The sequence below is a fragment of the Chiloscyllium punctatum genome, chromosome 5 (genome assembly GCF_047496795.1).
Source record: "Chiloscyllium punctatum isolate Juve2018m chromosome 5, sChiPun1.3, whole genome shotgun sequence".
Classification (NCBI taxonomy): Eukaryota; Metazoa; Chordata; class Chondrichthyes; order Orectolobiformes; family Hemiscylliidae; genus Chiloscyllium; species Chiloscyllium punctatum.
This window is the reverse complement of record NC_092743.1, coordinates 142,728,757-142,745,024: the sequence shown is the minus strand read 5'-3', so window position 1 is coordinate 142,745,024 and position 16,268 is coordinate 142,728,757. Positions and strand designations below refer to the sequence as shown.

At 40.3% G+C, this 16,268-nt stretch overlaps 1 protein-coding gene across 16 annotated transcripts in view; it reads right to left on the bottom strand.

Moving 5' to 3' along the window:
- Positions 1-16,268, bottom strand: part of unm_hu7910 (un-named hu7910) — a 230,793-nt gene that overhangs the window by 83,334 nt on the left and 131,191 nt on the right. The window lies entirely within an intron of this gene.

The following is a 16,268-nucleotide window of genomic DNA, read 5'->3' as shown; positions in this document are numbered from 1 at the left end:
ATGGGCCTCACAGAAATACCTTAAAGACCAAAGTAGTGGAAAATGGGCCTAAAATGCTTCATATTTAAACAGAATTCAAACGGTCACATGGTTTAACATGTTAAAACATGTTTTAGAGCTAATAAAATCAGTGCAGTAGTTTTAAAGACAGGTTGCACATAAAAGTACTAAACCGCGGTTGCTGAATGTTTCTTGCTACCTAATGTTATGGCAAAGAACTGCCTGATCAGAAAACAAAAGTATACAACAGAGAAAGGTGGAATGTTTTATTTGTAGAGGACAGTCAAACCTCAGTGAGACATTTGCTGCCATACTTGCTGCACACTCAATGTGTCTTCTTTGTCCAGAATTCGTGGCCCAAAATGAGGAAGTTGGCCCTTGGTTGGAGGAAGTGTCATGGGAGTGTTGACAAAAATTAACCAGCAAAAAAAAAGATTACCCGAACTGGGGAAGAAAAGGTGAACTAGGTTACTCAACTAAAATCCAAAAGCCTGGACTGTTGACCCAGAGACACAGAAATCCTAACATAGCAACTGGGAAATACAGCTACAGATGAAAAAAAAGGTAATTTGCTATAGTCCACAAAAGACCATGTGCCTCCATCTCCATTAGACAGAGACAAACTGATTATAATGTGGTTCAAGGAGGACTACTGCACAAAATGGGATATTGTGAGCAAGTGCCACCAATGTATGTGGAGTGCACCTGTGCTGGTAGCTTCATTCAAACATACTAAAGCCATCTCGCCACCTGAGGTAACCTGCCCTCAAAAACAAGCAGCAGTGATGAAGGAACTTCATTACTTTGAGGATTTGTGTTTAATGGATTATGATCAGTGGTTCATTTGAAAAGACTGAAAAGAACCACTGTGGGCGGCACGGTGGCACAGTGGTTAGCACTGCTGCCTCACAGCGCCAGAGACCCGGGTTCAATTCCCGCCTCAGGCGACTCTCTGTGTGGAGTTTGCACATTCTCCCCGTGTCTGCGTGGGTTTCCTCCGGGTGTTCCGGTTTCCTCCCACACTCCAAAGATGTGCCGGTCAGGTGAATTGGCCATACTAAATTGCCCGTAGTGTTAGGTAAAGGGGTAGATGTAGGGGTATGGGTGGGTTGCGCTTCGGCGGGTCGGTGTGGACTTGTTGGGCCGAAGGGCCTGTTTCCACACTGTAAGTAATCTAATCTAATCTAATCTAATCTAAAAAAATAAAAAAAAACTTGGACCGGCAATTTTTCTTAAAAAGGGGGCCATTAAAGGGCATTGGGTGTATTTTTGGAAAGATGCTCCTTGGAGGTCACATGGCTTAAGTTAACAGCTTAGATGTATTGACTAGAATTGCTTAGCTTTCTCGCTGTCAGGAGTCAGTCCTTGGTTTGGATATTGTTTGGAATTCAGCTGGGTTTCAGTCTGCTGGGAGAGAGACAGAAGCTACCCAGCTAATCCTCTGCTTTTCTGAGAAAATCCTTTTGAGGGTCCAGTGCAATAACCGAAACACTGATCCAGCTGTTCTAAATATTTATACTGTCACCCTTGCAACTGTGTGTTTTTTTAACATAGATGCGAATCAGATAAAGTCTGTTTTACAATAAATCAATATTTTTGTTAATTATTAAAGTCTTGCTTATGATTTTTTAAAAAATTCTAGACCTAATATAGATGAGGCGTGATTGGCCATATCAGTAACTGGGTAAAGTATTTAGACTTTGACCAGTGAAGTGGTAAGAACTGGCAAAGTGACATTGCACTTTTCTAACCACGACTGTAGCATAAAACTGAGGGCTATTCCAGGATAACTTAAAATTAGACAAGTATTTTAAAACGGGCTAATAATTGAAAGGAAAGAGGAGAGGTTTTCTGTGCACTAGAGTAAAGCCTAATACCAAATGGACCCTTTAATACAAACGGGTTTGAGCAGCATCCTGGGCTGGATTACGATTTTTTAAAGGAATTGTCTAAGGCACACCTGTGAAGAATGGTGAAGTGTTTATAGTTAGACGTTAGAACAAAAGGCAGTGGCTTACCACGGATGAAGAATGGATTCCAATTCATCAGAAAGTTGTGCCACTCAGAAATCAGAAGATATCAACACTAGCCTGTGAAGTTCCTATGGCCGGCTATATAGAGGCATTCAGAAAACCCAAATATCCATTAGTTGGCATTTTTACTGGCCTGGAGTTCACAAAGGCATGGTGCAGCTTTCTAAAACATGTCACATGCCAGATTATGGGAAAACTGTAATGTGCAATCAAACCAATACCTCATTCCGTACCTGTTTTGGCAAACCATTAGTGGGATGTTGGTTAACTGGGACTTTGACCAAAAATAAGAAGACAATACGACACTATCAGCACCTTTAATATGCATCTCCTTCACAACTAATGCACAATGGCAGCACTGTGTAGCATCCATAGCATGCACTGCAGTAACTTGCTAAGGTTCTTTTGATAGCTCTTTCCAAAACCACAATCTCCACCATCTAGAAGGATGAGCGCAGCAAATGCATGGGAATACCATCACCTGCAAGTTTCCTTCCAGGCCACACACTATCTTGACTTGAATCTACGTCACCACGTTGAAATCCTGAAACTCTCTTCTGAACAGCAATGCAAGTGCCCCTAAACTCACCTCTACCAGGACGATAATGATTCAGAGGCAGCTCAACATCATATTGGGCAGGGCAATGAGGGTTAGTGCTAATGCTGACCCAGTTAGCAAAGTCCTTATCCGTTGGAAAAATATTTTAAATATCTGTACTATTATAGAGATTGATACATCCCTCAAGAATAATTTCTGCCAAGCACTGTTGAGAAGCTAACCAAGCTCTTCACACAACTGATTGTGATCCAATCAGATTGAGGCCCCCAAGTTATGTCTAAAATCTTTCAAGTACATATGTTAGCAGTCTAGGTGTACATCAGTAATACTCTTGAACATACAGTTTACAATTACAAGAGGCATTACAACAGCACCATCTAACAAAGTGACAACCAGTACACGCTGCCATGAAGACCCCACGAGTGGGACAAAGGAACGGACTTTGTTTGGTATTCAACAGGAACCCTGTTGAACAGGATAATGAACATGATTTAAGAAACAAATCAAATAGAAGTTTTTGGGACAGAGGGATGAATCTTAAGTGGTGTCTCTGTTCCAGGAGCAGTTCACAAGAGTCAACAAGTGGCTCAGGTACACCCAAGAACTTTACAAACATCCATGAAAAAGTACACCAAAATCATATTTCAATCTGGGGATAATATATTAGTATAACTGCCTTAGAATGTGATCTGTGCAAACCATAGTTCAACATTCCACAAAGAATAGCCAAAGGGAATGAAAAGCAAATTATTTGGATGACATGCCACATCATGAGAAAAAGAATTGTCTGGTTCACATCAATACGTTGAAGTAATACTAAGTGTGAGATACACAAGTACACATATATTAATGTCAGTGAAAGATAAGCCACACAATTCAGGACAATGTCCATATCTTGGAACAAGATAAATGCACGCACTAAATTAGTGACCTCCCAGAAAATGACGGCATTTGAACTGTGGCGAGGAGAGAACTAGTCCATCTTTGAATCTTATGTTTGCAAAGCTGCAGCTTGGTCATTAAACTGTGCAATTATTACTTGTCACCATGTTAACATAGTTCCTCAAACTACATACAGAGTCAAAGAGTTAGACAGCCCAGAAACAGACCCTTTCTTCCAATTTGTCCACGTTGATCAAGTTCCCCAAACTAAACTGGTCTCATTTGCTAATATTTGGCCCGTTTCCCTCTAAACATTTCCTATTTAGGTACCTGTCCAAATGCCTTTTAAATGTTGTTACTATACCCACTTCTACCACTTCCTCTGGCAGTTTATTCCACATAAACACCACCCTCTGTGTGAAGAAGTTGCCATTCAGTTCCCTTTTATATCTTTTCCCTTATCCATGCCCCTCATAATGTTATATACTTCTATAAGGTCACCCCTCAACCTCCTACGCTGCAGGGAAAACAGCCCCAGCCTTTCCAGCCTCTCCTTGTGACACAAACCCTCCATTCCTGGTAACATCCTGGTAATTCTCTTGTGAATTCTTTCCAGCTTAACAATATCCTTCTTATAACTGGGCAACCAGAACTGGACACAGTATTCTAGAAGAGGTCGCACCAACACTCTGTATAACCTCAACATAACATCCCAACTGCTATACTGAAAAAGCCGGAGTAATATCTTGGCAATCAGGTATAGTTTGCTCTTATTTCCTTGTAATTCACATGATGTGGATAAAATTTATGTAAACGCCAATCTAGAGATAGAGGAAAGGAAGCTGGTGAGCTTCCCAGAAAGATTTCAATGAATAGTTCAATTTGAATTTGAATGGACGGTTACAGAGAAAACAATTTACAAGTGAAATCATGTACCTGTGTTTCCATTGGATTTATTCTAATAATTCAAAACGTGATCAGCAAAGACATAATTACAATAGGTTAGGAGACGCCGATTCCTATTTTCATTTGCTTACAGATTTTGTTAAAAGGTATGTCAATGATATGTTGATGGATCCTGTCACACTGTATATAAATCGGAATTTTAAGTAAAATTCATTCAAATTAGTTTTTATACTGAAAAGATACCTAAATTACTTATTGTGCACACTTTTATACAAACCTTATTTATTACTCATTCTGCATTCAGCTTCCAAATAACAAATATCTTAAAAGATTATTTCATGAATACGCACATTGCTGGCAAGGCCAGCATGTGTTACCCATTCCTAACCGCTCGAGCTGCTGCCTTGAACCACAGCACTCCAGTGGGTGCAGTGAACTGCTGGCAACAGCAATGCTGGATTTAATATCTTCACCTAGGAACAACAGTCCAAAACTGGGATGGTGTACAACTTGGAAGGCATCTTGTAAGTACTGGCTCCTATGAATCTGCAACCACTGTTCTGTGTGCGGTAACACTGACGTATTTACAAGCTGCCATGAAGTAGTTGTGGTGACTTGTGCAGTGCATCTTATAAATGCCACATACTGTTGCAACTGTGCATCTGACAGTAAGTAAGTTGAATATTGTTGAGGGGACAGACACATTACTAAAGGATTTGGTCTTGCACTCATTAACAGAAATTTAATAATCCCAAATTTCAAATGATCACAAATTAGACTGTGGAGAAAAGAATGGTCCACTACTTTTTATAAATGATTTGGATGCGAGCATAAGAGGTATAGTTAGTAAGTTTGCAGATGACACCAAAATTGGAGGTGTAGTGGACAGCGAAGAGGGTTACCTCAGATTACAACGAGATCTTGACCAGATGGGCCAATGGGCTGAGAAGTGGCAGATGGAGTTTAATTCAGATAAACGCGAGGTGAAGCATTTTGGGAAAGCAAATCTTACCAGGACTTATACACTTAATGGTAAGGTCCTAGGGAGTGTTGCTGAACAAAGAGACCTTGGAGTACAAGTTCATAACTCCCTGAAAATGGAGTCGCAGGTAGATAGGATAGTGAAGGCGGCGTTTGGTATGCTTTCCTTTATTGGTCAGAGTATTGATTTCAGGTGTTGGGAGGTCATGTTGTGGCTGTACAGGATACTGGTTAGGCCACTTTGGAATACTGCGTGCAATTCTGATCTTCTTCCTATCAGAAGGATGTTGCCAGGCTTGGAGGATTTGAACTCTAATAGGGAGAGGTTGAATAGGCTGGGATTGTTTCCCTGGAGCATCGGAGGCCGAGGGGTGACCTTATAGAGGTCTATAAAATCATGAGAGACATGGATAGGATAAACAGACAAAGTCTCTTCCCAGGGGCGGGGGCATCCAGATCTAGAGGGCATAGGTTTAGGGTGAGAGGGGAAAGATATAAAAGAGACCTAAGGGGCAACTTTTTCACACAGAGCGTGGTATGTGTATGGAATGAGCTGCTAGAGGAAGTGGTGGAGGCTGGTACAATTGCACCATTTAAAAAGCATCCGGATAGGCATATCAATAGGAAGGGTTTGGAGGGATATGGCCGGGTGCTGACAGGTGGGACTAGATTGGGTTGGGATATCTAATCGGCATTGATGAGTTGGACTAAGGTGTCTGTTTCCGTGCTGCCCATCTCCATGACTATGATAGGGAAGTGATCAGCCAAGGTAATGCAAATGGGAACTATAGGCTTTCCAAGCTTCTGAACAATTCAAGAAAAGTTAAAGTCTTAAAACACTGATTTTGTTCGCAGAGAATTGGTATCTGTGCACAATATAGCAAGCATAAATGAGGCACATTATGATCGATCATTTAAACTGGCTGAGTGTAGCAAACAATGTATCAAAAATACACTTCAAACTCACATTTTGCTACTATGTTGAGTACAAGAGTTGTAAGGAAGTAAATTACATGTTTCTCTCATCAGTAGACCTAAGAAGGTGAAAAATAAATAGAAAATTTCTCTTTCTACAAAATAGAAATAAAACAAAGGTTGGCTTGACAAAAGAACTGCATGCAGCTGAACACATAGCCCATTCCAACAGAGAATGGCGCTCTAATATGCTACTCTTTTGGATATAAATCACAACTTGCTTTTCAAACACCATACACATTTACAAAAAAATATGTTGGCAAAAGTAAATTAGTGAGATGCTTAAAGCAAAATCAAAAATTTAAGAACCCACTAATCGTATGGGGAGTTGAATTGAGGACATTATATTGCTATACTTAAAAACAATGCTTAGTTCTCTCTCCTTGTCTAACAGAAAAACCATATCAATGGATTGAACATGCATATCCGAGAAATACTACACGATTGAACCAGAGTGTTTTGTGTTTCTTAAATACACCCTCATCCCGTGGGAGATAGGAAGCTCTATTAATGACTCCAGTTGAATTTCATCATATTAAAGATATCTAAATTCATGCTAAGAATAATGTTGGATGCTGCAGGTTAGTACCAAGAAGAAAAACAGTGCTATTAATAAAAATCTGATAAAGTTTTGTCATGGACAAGCAATTAAGAAAATCCAAGTGGGTGAAAGTCAAGTTGTAAGTATTGCACATAATCAGTTTATATTTCACACGGCAATTCTTAAGTTATAAAATGTCCATAACTTCACAAGTGTATCACAATGTAAAAATCAATTCTAAGCTACCTATATTGAATCATTGAATCCCTCCATGTGTGTTGAAGCAGGCTATCTGGCCCACTGAATCCACACCAGCCCTCTGGACAGCAGCCCACCCTTTTCTTTTTAGCTCATCAGGACTTGCTGCTCCTCAATCTCTTTTCTCCAGTTACATTTACTTGCTTGCAGGGGTTGACTAGCTCACACTAATCAAATCTGACCTATTGGTTAAAAGCCACAGCTTACAACAACTGATGAGGGAAACAGAATTTGGCTTTCTTCAGGTTTGAGATGGTTTTATTGCAGAGAAAAGGCCAACTTCTTCCTCTCCAGAGGTCTGATGGCTTCTGACCAAAACTTCACACCCACTAGCTGCTAGGTTACCTGGAAGCCAATCATACTGCTGTTGGTGGACAGATGGTCTTGCTCATAGACAAGTGGTCAGCATCCCACAAACCAGTCAGCAACTAACTGCTGTCTGAATCTCCCACTGTACTCATCTCTAGCTCTCCTTTACTACCCTCACCCCATGTTTAAATAAACAGCTGTGTAAACAACATTTACAAAGAGTGTCCTTAGGTATCCTGCACTTCAAACGTGCAGTAATCCATTCCATAATTTTTTTTTTGAAAAAACAGAAATCCTTTCCCAATTCATTCCACAAACAGAAATATAGAAAAAGAGAATAATTTTTTACAAGTGTTGTTAGAATTGTACACAAAGGGAACTGGAAAGTATTCCATTCTATTCCTGACTTGTATCTTGTATGTAATGGAAAAGCAATGGGAAAACTGGTGGTGTGTTACTTATTGCAAAATTCCTGCCCACGACCTCCTCTTTCAATCACAGTATTTGTAAACATTTTTGAATCAACTTGTTTTGACTCAATATGTCCGAAGTAAGCAAGTCTTAAACCCGGACTTTCTGGTCCAGATGTACTGACCACTATGACAAAAAGAGAGTCCACCACTGTATTCTTAAACTGGCTCAGTTCGATTTCTGGTCAATAGTAATGCTCAGGATGTTGGCAGTGAATGATTCGATGATGGTAAAGCCATTGGATGTCAAAGGTGGATGGCGAGATTCTCTCTTGCTGGAGACAGTCATTGCATGTTGACTGTATGGTGTACATGCAGTTTGTTACTTTTCAGCCAAAGCTTGAACTTTATACACTCAGATGTGAACATCGACAAAGACGGCTTCAGTATCTCAGGAGTTGCAAATGACACATCAGGTACACTGCAACAAACATCCCCATTTCTGATCTCACGATGTACTGAAATTCACTGATAACCAGCTAAAACTGACTGGGCCAAATTAACCTGAAGAAATTTTGTAGAAATGTCCAGGGGTTGACATGACTGACCTCCAACAACAAAAACTATAGTATCAACGATCGGGGGAATTGTGTCTAAACCAAAGCGGCGGTGGGGGGCGGGGGAGAGAAGCAAAGAGGAAGGAGCGAAGGGGGGGGAGCGAAGGGGGGGGAGCGAGGGGAAGGAGGGGGAAGACAGTGGGTGAAGAGAGGTGGAGAAGAGAGGAGACACCAGATTCTGAAAGTGCAGGAGAATGCACGAGTACCATCGAGTAGTTTTGACACCATTTAACAATGAAATCAAGCAGCTGTTTCTTCTCTAGAAAAATCTTAGAAAATGCTGGCAACATTCAGCTGCTCAGTATGCAGTTGTGGAGAGAAAAATAGCTAACTTTTCAGATTGTTGAGCTTTCGTCAGAACACTCTGACCTGTTGAGTTTTTGCAGCATTTTCTGTTGTTATTTCAGATTTTTGCATCTATAATATTCTGCTTTTCAATTAGGTTTCACATGAGGTTTGGCTGACCTTTAGCAGTATTATCATTTGGTTAAAATACTGAAGTTTACATTTATAATTAGACAGGACACAAGGGGCATGATAGTCGACTGAATGCTCTGTTCTCACTCAAATCTTGCCCACTGGTATTTTTCTGCAGTCTCTCCATGGATCGCCAAACCTGCAGCCAGAATCCTCAGCCCAATATGGTAATTGGTATCGGTCACAATTTATTTTAATTGAAATTCAGGCTCTGGGCATTCTATTTACCTTAGACATGCCATTTACTTTAATTGCTCCTCAGTTTTTAACCCATGATCAGGAACCTTGTGGTTCAGGACGTAGTGTTATAGTATTGTCAATGCATTCCAGTAGCAATAGAAGGAGCAGATTAAAACAATTCTCTCAGCAAATGCTGCCAGACCTGAGTATTGTTAATACTTTGTTTTTATTTCTGGTTTGAATGCATTCCCCATCTCCTATAGGATGTTCTCCTCAGGTACTAAAAGTAGTTCCATCTTGCACATACAGACCTGTGCACAACCAAATTGAGGAAATCAAAGAACATCATACTTTTTCCTTTTTTTAAGCTTCACACATGTTACACAATCTGAGTGATATCCTTTCACTGATAGTGATTATGAAATAAATACTGGGCTGTCCAGCAACACAACCAGACAGGCATTTTTTTTATTTTAAAAGGATTGAAAATGTTTAATGGTCTTAAGGGAGTACAGCTGTATATGCTTCTGGACTGATAATCCAAAGACCTGGACTAATGATTCAGACAAATTCAAAACAAATGCTGAATTCAGTTTAAAAAAACTCCATAATGAAAATCTTAGTATCAATAATGGTGAGCATGAAACTAATAAGCTGTTCTAAAAATCAATCTGGCTCAATAACGTCCTTCAGGGATGAAACTTGCTGTCCTTACCCAGTCTGACCTATTACTGTAGCACAATGTGCCTGACTCTGAAATGGTCTAACATGCTACTCACTTCCAAGGACAATTACTGAATGACAGTAAATGCTGGTCTTACCAGTGACAAGCACATCCTGTGGAAGAATAAAAGATTTGCCCCTCTTCAAAATCTTAAAGACAAATATTCTGTTAATATCATGCGAGGCCTGTAAGGCGTCCACACACACACAAAATAAACAAATCCATTTGCTTATCCAGCATTTGCTTATGTAGTACACATCTCAAGCACTCATTAAGCTATTAATTTGTTTTCCTTAATCACAGTTTGAACTTGTGGGTGGCCTACTTCAACACTGACTGAAATTTTTTCGAAGGACCCAGAGGGTGTTAAGTGCCAGAGAGAATACATAGATAGAAGGTATCCCTTGAGGTTTACAGAAATGAAAGGCAATCCTGTGGAAACATACAGAAGAATTTTAAAGAGGCTTGTCAGGACAGATGCTGACACAATTTTTCACCTCACTAGGAAATGCAGAACATGGGGCTAGAGTACCCAAAAAAAAGGTCAGCCATTTAGGACTAATGGAAACAACAAAAAAAAATCTTCACTTGAGCGATTGTTAATCTTTGGAAACCATTAACTTAGACAGCTATTGGTGCTGAGTGCACATCCAAGACACAGGATAACAAGTAACTCACCTCCTGACTCCCCGAAGCCTGCCTGTCTATAAGGCACAAGTCAGAAGTGATTGAATACTCCCCACTTGCTTGGATGGGAGCAGTTCCAACAACATTCAAGAAGCTTGACACAATCAGTGCCAAAGGAGCCTTCTTGATTGGCACTATATCCACTCCCTCCACCATTGATGCTCATAGTAGCAGTGTGTACTATTGACAAGATGCATTGCAGAAATTCATAGATCCTCAGACAGCACCTTCCAAACACATGAACACTTCCATCTAGAAGGTAAAGGGCAGCTGATACATGGGAACACACCACCTTCAAGATCCCCTCCAACTAATTCACCATCCTGACTTAAAAACATGTTGCCATTCTTTCAGTGTTGCTGGATCAAAATCCTGGAATCCCCTCCCTAAGGGCATTGTGGGTCGACCCACACCAGATGGACTATTCAGGAAAGCAGCTGACCAACACCTTCAAGAGCAATAAGAGATGGGCAAAAAAATGCTGGCCCAGCCAATGACATGCAAAATCCACAGGTTTTCTTAAAACAAGTATCAGGAGAAGGTGAAGTTGAGGTTAATAAGCAATGAATTTGTTAAATTTCCAATTAGGCTCAAAGGACAAATTGGCCAACAGCAGTTCTTCATTCTTGCGTAGAAATTGGGGAGGTGATTGCATAATAACAAAGTCACTGAAACAGCTCATCCAGAGGCCTAAGTTCATGTCTCACGAACATGGGTTCAAATTCCACCACTGAACTCAAACTCCAGCAGCAGCTATCATTGAATAGCATTTTGGATTAAAAGTTTGTTGCAGTAATAGTAACTACGAATTGACCAACAATTTGTGCAAACACCTATTTGTTCACTTCTGCCTTTTAGGAAAGGAAATCTGCCATGCTTGCCCGGTCTGACCTACATTTCTGTTTATTAAAAACTAAAAGAGCTGCTAATGCTGGAAATCAGAAACTTTATCCATTAATTCATGGATTGTGGTCTTCACTGACTGGGCAGCATTTATTGCTCATTCCTAATCGCCTTTCATCTGGGGGTGGTCAGCAGCTTTCTTGACCCGCTGAAGTCCATTTTATGCAGGTAGGCCCACAATGCTACTAGGGAGGAGGATCCAGGACTTTGACCAAGTGACACTAAAGAAACAGTGATACCAGTCACATGTGTGTGCTGCTCTTGTCTGCCTAGATGGAAGAGATCACAGGTGCTGCCTAAGGAACCCTGATGAATTGTCATAGTGCATATTGTTATCTGCTGCTAGAGGGTGTCAATAGTGAAGGGAGTAGATTCTAAAAGTGGTGGACGGAGCTTTATCCTGGATGGTAATGAGCTTCAACTGTTGTTGGAACTGTACTCATCCAGGCAAGAGAGAAATATTCCATCACATATCTGACATATGTCTTGTTGATGGTGAACAACTATTGAGTCGTCAGGTGAGGGATTACTCCCAGAGAAGATCAAGTCTGCTCTTCAGGTTCTGGTCAAAGGTAACATCCATGATATTAATAAGGGAGATTCAATGATGGCAAACCACTAGAGGTCGAGATGGTTCAATTCTCTTGGAGATGGACGTTTTATTAATGGCTTGATAAGCCTTTTAAAAGGCAGTTAAGAGACAAACACTTTACCGTGCCTATTTGGAGTCACGCACAAGCCAGAACAAGTGGAAGTGACAGACTCTGTCCTATGGCATTTCTATGAAAATTGATTTATGGTCAGGTAACTTTTCAATTCCAATTAAATTTCACCATCTCCCATGGTGGAACTCTAACCCATGCCCCCAGAGCATTGGCCTGGATTTCTGGTTGATTGTTCAGTCACAATATTGTTCTGTCACTACCTGCCCACATGACTCCAGACCCACAGCAACTTGGTTGATTCTGAACTGCTCTTAAAAGCCAAGCAAGTCACCCAGTTGTACCAAGCCACTACATAAGAGGCTGCAATGATCCAAGATGATGATTCACCACTACTTTCCAAAATGCAATTCCAGACAAGCACCAAACGCTGGCCCAGCCCATAATGAGCACAACCCAACAATGAATTTTTAAAAATGGTTGCAATGAGGCCCAATTTCAATAAACAATGTCCTGTGTTTCAAAGTCATCTGAAAAGTGTTAAACCCAAAATTTATTCAGTTCATTTTTCAGGGAGACCACAAGGAGCGGAAATTAGGGTATTCAACCCATCAAGTCTACTCCACCACTCAATTATGGCTGATAAGTTTCTTAAACCCATTCACTCGTTTTCTCCCTGTAACCTTTGATCTCCTTGACAACAAAAACCTCTCTCAGTCTTAATTACACTCAATGACCAGACCTCCACAGCCTTCTGTGGCAATGAATTCCATAGATGTACCCCTCTCTGGCTGATGTTCCTCCGCATCTCTGATCTAAAAAGGTCTTCCGTTTACTCTAAGGCTGTGCTCTTGGGTCATGATTAGATTAGATTCCCCACAGTGTGGAAACAGGCCCTTTGGCCCAACTAGTCCACACTGGCCCTCCGAAGAGTAACCCACCCAGACCCATTCCCCCTAACTGATGCACCTAACTCTACGGGCAATTTAGCATGACCAATTCACCTAATCTGCACATCTTTGGACTGTGGAAGGAAACTGGAGCACCCGGAGGAAACCCACGCAGACATGGGGAGAATATGCAAACTCCACACAGACAATCGCCCAAGGCTGGAATCAAACGCGGGTCCCTGGCGCTGTGAAGCAGCAGTGCTAACCACTGAGCCTTGTCTCTCCTGCTAATGAAAACATCTTCCCAAAGTCCACTCTGTCCAGGCGTTCAGCATTCTGTAAGTTTCAATTAGAAATCCCCTCTTACTTCTAAATTCCATTGAGAATAAACCCAAAGTCCTTAAATGCTCCTAATATGTTAAGCTTTCATTCCTGGGATCATTCTCATGAACCTCCTCTGGACCTGCTCCAGGGCCAGTACATCCTTCCTGAGGTATGGGGCCCAAAATTGCTCACAATATTCTAAATGTGGTCTGACCAGAGTCTTATAAAGCCTCAGACATACAGCCCTGCTTTTATAGGTGAAAATAAGGACTGCAGATGCTGGAGATCAGAGACAAGATTAGAGTGGTGCTGGAAAAGCACAGCAGGTCAGGAATTCCTAATGAGGGGCTCCTGTCTAAAACATCAATTTTCCTGTTCCTCAGATGCTGCCTGACCTGTTGTGCTTTTCCAGCACCACTTTCATCTTAGCCCTGCTTTTATATTCTAGTCCTCTCGAAATAAATGCCAACATTGTATCTGCCTTCCTAACGACCGATTCAACTTGCAAGTTTACCTTAAGAGAAAACTGGACCAGGACTCTCAAGTCCCTTCAGACTTCATATTTCTGAATTTCTCTCTCCATTTAGAATATGCCTCTATTCTTCCTAACAAAATGCGTGACCTCACATGACCTACGTCATACGCCATTTCTTTGCCCACTCTAACCTGTCCAAATCCTTCTGTAGCCTCCCTGCCTCCTCAATACTACCCAATCTACCTTTTGTTCCATCTGCAAACTTAGCCAGAATGCCCTCAGTTCCTTCATCTAGATCATGAATGAATAAAGTGAAAAGTTGAGTGTCAACATCGACCCTTGCAGAACAACACTAGTCACTGGCTGCCATTCTGAGAAGGACCCTTTTAACCCTGCTCTTTTGCTCTCTGCCAGACAGCCAATATTCTATCTATGCTAGTATCGTGGCTCTAACACTATGGGTTCTTATCTTACCCTGGGTAGCTGAGTAAAATACTCTTCAAGATTATTATAAGTGTTCATTAGGTGCCTTACACCTGTTTTTGGCTCTCATCTACCAAACAGAGATGTTTAGTTACTTTTAAAACTGGTGTGGACTCAGTATGTGAGCTCCACCCACCTCCACAACAAATCTGGATGGTTACTGGAGGCCACAATCTCTTCGCCTCACACTGCTGGCAAGGCTGGCACCATGAAATCTACACATTCAATGTGAGAAAGCATGACCGACACCAGCACTTCACTGCACTGTTTAAACAAAGCCTAAGCTATAAACATTTGAGACACTCCAGTTTCCCTTTTTGGACACAATGCACACAATACCTGTTCAAAACCCTTTCTAGACCGATATCTTGCATTGCATCACCCAACCTGTAATGTGCGCGCTTTGGATTCCAACTAAATCTCATATTTGATTGGCTGTGGTACAGAGTCATGAGGGAAGCATCGAGAAAGTAACTTTTCAAAACCAATGTGCTAACATCTCTCAAGTTCTCATGAGTAATCTTTGTAGAATTCTGAATGGGCTAGGCATTGAAAGAAGTCTTATGATTTAAAAAAATGTCTACTGTCAGCAAGTTTTGCATTACATGCAGATATGGTGTATTCAAAGGAAATTCAAAGAATAAAATAATAAATATTAAATGGATTTGGTAAAATGATTCTGAGCTGTTTAACACTTAATAGCTTAAAAATTTTGATAATCAGTACCAGTACCATTTCTTCCTAGTTCTTTCATGGCAAAGAATTCAAATATCTTTAGTCAACTTCCAGGAGGTACATAATAACTTTCCCTAGATTGTAGAATGTGAGACATAGTAAAATTATTCCTGATGAAGGGCTTTTGCCAGAAACGTTGATTTCGAAGCTCCTTGGATGCTGCCTGAACTGCTGCACTCTTCCAGCCCCACTAATCCAGAATGTGAGACATAGACAACAGTAAAGAAAGAATCCTTTAAATACTTCATTCTCAGTGCATCTTATGTTTGAATGCTCAGTGGGTGCTTTAAGATGTTATAGCTTGTAAATACAATTACAGCTGTTCTTTCCAGTGGTTCAAAACATTTTCCCAAATTCTAAAATGCTCATTAAGGTTATTGTGGGTCTCTGGTTATTTGAAAGTTAAGAAAAAATAAACATGCATCTAAACCAAAGTAAATTGAAAGCATTTGCTATTAATGCTTCATAATTCTCAGACAGAAATGAATAATTGGTTTGTGCGCTAATTTCTTATGTACTTAAATTCACAATATACACATACAAAAGTGAAAGTTATTATGTAACTATTGTTAATGACAATACAGAATAAATAATTACAGATCTCGAGGGAAAAAGGTGAGATCCAAATTCTCAATGTTTCAACTTGCTTATGGCTTTTCATAGTAGTCCAAGGGATACTGAGAGTTGCTGGAAGACTTTATTAAACATTAACTTTTAAAAAAAAGTAACCTAGCAAAAATAACCTGGTATCTGTCAAGACTATAGCCTTGTGTAACATGTCTTTATTCCAAGCGCAGTTAGTAACTACAACCTATGTACTTTGTGTTTCTATGTACTTTATGGTATGTCTCAATTTGATTAAGGCAAATGTGACATGTCACACAAACTGGTAGAACGTTGATTAATATTGTCTATTTTGTTCACTATGTTAATTGCAGGGCATTTTTTAATTACTGTGTGCACTCAGACATTAACAATTGATTTGAAAATATCAATACACTAAAGGAATTCTGCATAATTAATTCCATTGCCAAGTTATCACTGTTCAGTTTATAACAGATTAATAAACTGCATGATTTAATTTCCAATGAAGTAGCATAATGCCCAAAGTACTAATTTAAAGAGAAATATTTAATTTCAAATATTTACAGGTAGCAGGAAGAACCCAGGAATGCTATAAAAAGCTATTAAATGGTTGGCATGTGCACACTCCACTTATTTTAGTTTTCTGAAAGGAAGTAATTCAATTATACTAAT